Source organism: Nanorana parkeri, unplaced genomic scaffold (assembly GCF_000935625.1).
Source record: "Nanorana parkeri isolate BGI_ZX_2015 unplaced genomic scaffold, ASM93562v1 scaffold448, whole genome shotgun sequence".
NCBI classification, from domain to species: Eukaryota; Metazoa; Chordata; class Amphibia; order Anura; family Dicroglossidae; genus Nanorana; species Nanorana parkeri.
In genome coordinates this window covers 1,030,966-1,037,045 of record NW_017306716.1, presented here as the reverse complement: position 1 = coordinate 1,037,045, position 6,080 = coordinate 1,030,966, and positions in this window count along the sequence as shown.

Sequence of the window (6,080 nt, the reverse complement as noted above, 5' to 3'; positions counted from 1 at the left end):
ACGAGGGGGGGTAATACCTGCCGCCCCCCCCCCCCGTCACAGCTCTCTGCAGTGACAGGATCGAGAGGTGAGCGAACGACTGTATGTGTTCCCTCACCTCCCGATCTACTGAGCCGACCTGCGACAGTCTCATTGTCACAGGTTGGCTCAGATAATGAGGCTGAGTGAAAAGCAATCACCTCATAGTTCTCCTTTTTAAGTTTGAAGCAGCTTACAAATAAGCAAAAATTAAATCCTCAAGCCATAATACATTCAGTCACAATGACTGATATAATTAAATAAAATAAATGTGTAATACAAATATATTTCAATATATCATATCAAAATTAACCCATTACAATGAAAATCTGCAGCTGAGCTGCAAATTTGTCTTTCACCCTAAGGGATTCATATTTTTTTTATTTAACTCCTTCATAACAGTGATGTTCAAAGTATGTTGCTGTCACTTAAGTGTGAGTCTTAGTGACATTGTATGCCAGATGGCCGCTTTCAGAGGAAAAAAAAGATTAAAATGTTAGGTTTTAGTTTTAGGCTGATAAGTGTCTAAAATCCTAGGGATGTGAGGATTTTCCAAATAAATGAATGGATTTAACATATTTTTGTTTGTGTGTGCAAGTTTTATTTATGTGTGCAAGTAAGGTTGTGTGTGTGTGTCTGTGTCTGTGTCCACAAACACACAGGCACCTCAAGGCAAGTCATGTCACTCTACTGCTCCCCACTCCAAGCTAGTAGATGGAACGCTGATGGAGTCTGCTCTGTCCTTGTGATCTTGTACTGGACAGGAAGTTCAGGGAAGTGGAGCTGAAGTTGGAACTAGCTGTTTTGAAAGTGGATGACTGAATGTGTGGGCAGAAATAGAAAGTAATACTTTGCTGGCTAATGTATATTTGTTTGACCTGGAATCATTACTGAAAAAGTCTGAGTTTCATACCAATTAAATAAAGCTGAAAAAGACTGCTCTGCGGGTAATGAATTCATCTTCTTAATTCCCTCAACTCTTGTCCAGAGGAAAGCAAAATACAACCCCCCCCTCCAATCTGGATATCGGTGACCAATTTAGCCACATGAGAGAAACATAAAATCCTTCCTGATGCCACAGGACAACCATATCAATTCGCATATTTCTCTGTCTTCAGTCATTATAACTCTGCATATTAGTTTGAAGGAAACTATCTTAGGTTTTTTTTGTTAATTGTTTTTGTCATCACCATCCAATTTATGAAATAATTCCACTGCTGAACCACTCCTAGTGTAAAGAATCCCTTCCCAAACTGCTAGTCTAAAGCAGAACTCCATCAATTTACAAAATTAACCTTTGCAGTGGGGCTACCCCAGCACTGCAAGAGTTAACTGCTCGTTTAAAAAAATCCTCAATCCCACCTCGTACTAGACTGGTACCTGCAGCCTCTTCTCCCCGGTCTAATCCCCACTGACGTCACTGCATCTAATACAGGTCCAGCCACCTGCATTAGATGTGAGGATGGTCAGGGACATGCCACCGCTGGAGTGGAGGGGGAGAAAAGTGCTCTACACCGCAGGACTGAATATTAGGTGAGTAGATCTTCTGAATGCTGGTCCCAAGACCAAAATGAGCAGTTAACCCTTGCAGTGAGTGTAACCCTACTCAAAGAGTTAATGTTTACAGTAACTAGAGTACCTCTTTAACCCCTTCATGACTGAGCTTGTTTTTAGTTTCTGTTTGTTAATGACTGGCACACTGGGTATTACTGCGGGGTGATTCTTCCACAGCAGTAATATATTTTCTTACTAAGTGCACGCACACATATATATGTGTGGGTGCACTACATGCAATATAAATATATAGACATAATGCCTCACTTAGGACAAATAAAATATTAAAATTGAGGAAAAAATGTAACGAAAAACACTTTTGCCCCAGTTTTGATTTAGAGTATTTTTTAGAACAATACCAGGCAAGCAGGGCTAAATGTAGAGCAGGGGAGCTGCCCTTCGTTATGTATATGTGAACCACCCAGATGACTTGTAGCAGCCTGCTTATCGCCCCACCTCTCTGCTGTGGTTTTTGAGGTCCCTCACTCTCCTGGGGGACCCGTGACCATGGCAAATTACTTCAGGATGGGGAGCAAAGCGGAGAACATCCATTCGCTGATCTGCGTGATCAGTGAGACAGGAGTGCTGTAATCACAGCGCTTCCTGTCTCAGCTGTCACAAGTGGAACCGCACAGGAGATCGAGCACAATGTTGCTAGTCTAATTATGGAGGCATCTGGGTCTAATAGACCCCAGCTGTCTCCATAAAGACAACCTGTCACCTCCAAACGCTATCACGTAGGGGCTTGTGTGATAGCATTAAAGTTAAGTGAACAAAAACAAACCCACTGGCCCCACCATCTGCAAGCAAATAAACACACATGTAGGGCATTGTGTGCGTACGTGCTGAGTGCTGCCCCCATTCCACTGTGTGCCATATTGTTGTAGCCAGACAGCAGAGCTCTGTAACACGCGCAACCATTCTCCCAAGTAATTTGGGGAAATGGAATCCCCCCTCAAATCTGCTCTCCCCACTATACTTACCTTTCGTTGAACAGGCCTTACCCTCCGCTGGTGCAGGTGTACTATCCATACTCCCCCCCTTCTGCTATGGATTTTGAACTTCACCCACAAATTGTGAGCACTCATTGCTCAGCACACCTAACTGCGCTTCTTCACACGGTCAAATATAGTTTTGGTTAAAATGATTTTTTTTGTATCACGACAAGTAGATTGGGTGCCCGCTTGAGTCCTTGGACAAGTAGTTTTTAGTTCATTAAGTGTTTATTGAGGATTTTCCACAAACAAACGTATATACATACACAGGGGGTAACATCCCAAAAGTACAGCTATCGCATAACAACATGAATGAAAAGTACAAGCTTCTTAACGTGCCAAGTGACAGTAGGACGCCCAGGTGGATAAGCAGTTTTTAAAAAAAGTTTCCTCAAACCGAATTATTCATTTTTTCCAATAACGGAATTTAAATGGTACGTCAGCTATATGAAAACCTGGTGCTAGAATAGCATATATGTTCCATTCTTTATTTTTCAGCAGTCCCACAATTTCTGTTAGTTGTAATATTAGAAAGAAGCTAGAAAAGCCACAGAGCTTTGGAGACCTCCAGTGGTTACAATAAGTATTGCAGGAGATCAGAGAACTGATAATTAACAGCAGTGTCAAACAAAATATTACGGGTCCATTCACACCATCTGTGTTGGAGCTGTGCTGCCTGTTGTTTCCAGCGCAGCCCCAACGCAAGACAAGGCAATTTGCCTTGTGACGGGTGGTGCCCATTCACAACACCACAGTGATGTGCGCTGAAAATAAGGTGTGTCTCACTTTTTTCAACTCAGTGGGATGCAACGCAGTACAACCGCTTCGGACTTCCCTGTGCCCATAGAATTGTTAAGTTCTAACAATATAGTTCTAAAAAAAAAAACAGTGCAATGCGCTGGGATCAGCACTTCGGCACTATGCCGGGCCACTGCACACCAGACGCTGTGCAGTTAGTGCAGCGTCTGGTATGAATAGGCCTTTACTGTGTTGTGTGTTAACTGCAGTCCAGCTACCGTAGTAACACTTTATTTGTAGAGCAGTTAAATCAACCCAATAACTGTAGTTCCCTCCATAGTAAGAAACTATCGTATTTAATCACTGTTAATAACTGTTTAATAAAATGAACATTAGCCAGTCTTTTATGACTTTGTTTATACAATTGGCCAGTTTGGAGTGATGAAAATGACCAGAATACCCTTCACCTCAATCCTGCAGAGAAGACAAGATGTAGATCAGGTTGTACTGATCCCACTGAGCCACGAGAGCATCCACTGCATCTGCCATTGCCAAAGCTGCTCAGTTTGTTGTTGAATCTGATGGCCAAGAGGTCCACATATGGCATCCCCCATGGTGTTGTGGTTTGAGGAAGACTGCTTGCCAATTGTCCACATCTGGAATGTAAAGTTCTGCCCAAGACAATATTCTCTGCTTCTCTTTATGCAGCAAAACTCTTGATGACTGGTTAGGAATTAAAAAATAGCCCCAAATGCCACATAAAATTAATGAAGATACATGGATTAGTAGTGCAACAGAAGAACCAAAAAAATGTGTTAAAGTAGCTGCAACATCCTCCTTTAAATTCATGATAAAGATTTCAGGCTTACACTGCATGGTAGCTTTGCACACCATGTCTGCTCACCAGTTGGCATGAGCCCCACAAAGTTCCCAAACTCCTGGTAAAATGAACTCTTACTTTTAAAGAAGACCGAAAGAGGCATAGCAACACTGGATGGTCCTTGAATAAACAGTTTGTCATTTTCCTAAGCATATTTGGAGAAAGAAGACATGATAAGATATTCAAAAATTATACAGTACATTTGTATAGGTAAGCTGAACCATATCTATTTTATTATACAACATATTTTTTTGTAGGTTTGAGACACTGGGAAATCAATTGCCTCAGATGTTTTAATAAGTCACATTTGAAGATTCTTTCCTTGAATTTGGGTAGGGGGCAGGCACCTCAGATTTGGAGCTGAAGCAGCTTCTTCCTCTCAACTTCCAAGGTACCAAACTGCTTTCAAAAATCAGATTGTATGGCGGATCAGTCAGTGAGCCTTCCTAACCCTGGAAACTGGGGTAGGTAGTTGGGTAGACGGTACCGTGCAACACCAGGATCTTGTGAGATAGAGATTTATAACTGACCCCAGTATTTATGTGGCAATCCCTAAAAGGGTGTTTGGGATAAAGTTTAGTCTATTCTGGAGGATTAACCTTTTGGTTAGATGGGCCTGGTCCTCTTGAAATACTTCCTTATTTTCAAGTATGAAGGAAAATAAAATACTATGCTTGTTTTTCAGGTTTGGGCAGCACTGTCTGCAAATGTTTTGTCATAGAACTTAGTCTTTTCTGGAGGCTTCACATTTTGTCTAGATGGGCCCATTCCTCCTTAAATACCTTCTTGATGTTGAGCATCAAGGGAAAATAATGAATCTCATTTCAGTTCAGCCCCAACTGTAATAAGAGTTTTTCTGCCTAAGCAGGAACATGTCATAAAGCAAGGTAGAGCAATGTTTTAGCACACAAATCAGGGCTCCAAGGGACCACTCCTACCTCCCCCATAAGATAGGATTAAACAAGATTATATTAAATGAAACCTGAAAGAAATATAGGGCCGCAGACCTCCCAACTAGCCCTCATTTGGAACCAAATCCATATGTCCCTCTTCGTGCTAGAAGGTGACCCTTTTTCTCATCTCAGAAATTAGAAGGTATGGGGCACACATAATAGGCTACACGCAAAAAGGCTTGGCAGATTAAGCTGCAAAACAAACTATTTCCTCATCGGTAAGTATGACATCCAGGTCTGATTCCCATTTGGCCATGAAAGGGAGACGACCCTGGAATCTCATTGCAAGTAGTTGACGGTACAGTAGGGAGATAACATGAGCAGGTGGATCTTTCTGACAACAGAGTGAGTCAAACCAGGTAAGGGGGCTTTGCAGGGTGGTCTGGCCTCTCCTAGCGGTATAAAATGCTTGTAGCTGAAGGTAGAGCAGCCACATTCCAGGCGTATGCAGACGTTCTGCAAGTAAAGTAGCCAGGGGTTTCAGGTGCGGTCCTGTGAGCGCCTCAGCCAAGGGCGAGGGTGCCGCGGAGGACCAGCAGAGGAAACTGGATGAGATACATCCCGGCTGAAATGCCGGATTGCCCATTATGGGGGTCATGGGTCCGTCAGGGGAAGACAAGTCATGTGTCTTGGTCAGAAGGTTCCATACTTTCAGGAGAGGTGGGAGAGCAAAGGGAAGCGTAGAGGAGTGGGGGCGGTGGGCAGGAGCAAGCCAAGGTACTGAGAATGGGAGGACCGATGCGATTTGCGCTTCCAGGGTAACCCAGAGCTTATGAGCTCCCCGGTGCTTCCGATCAAGGATCTGAGTGAGGAGTGCGGCATAGTAGTAGGTTTTCAGATCAGGTAAAGCTAAGCCCCCTGATTCCTTCGCACGGACCAAAATGTTATAGGCCAGTCGCGGGCGTTTACCGTTCCAAATGAACCGAAGCAGCGCCGTGCGCA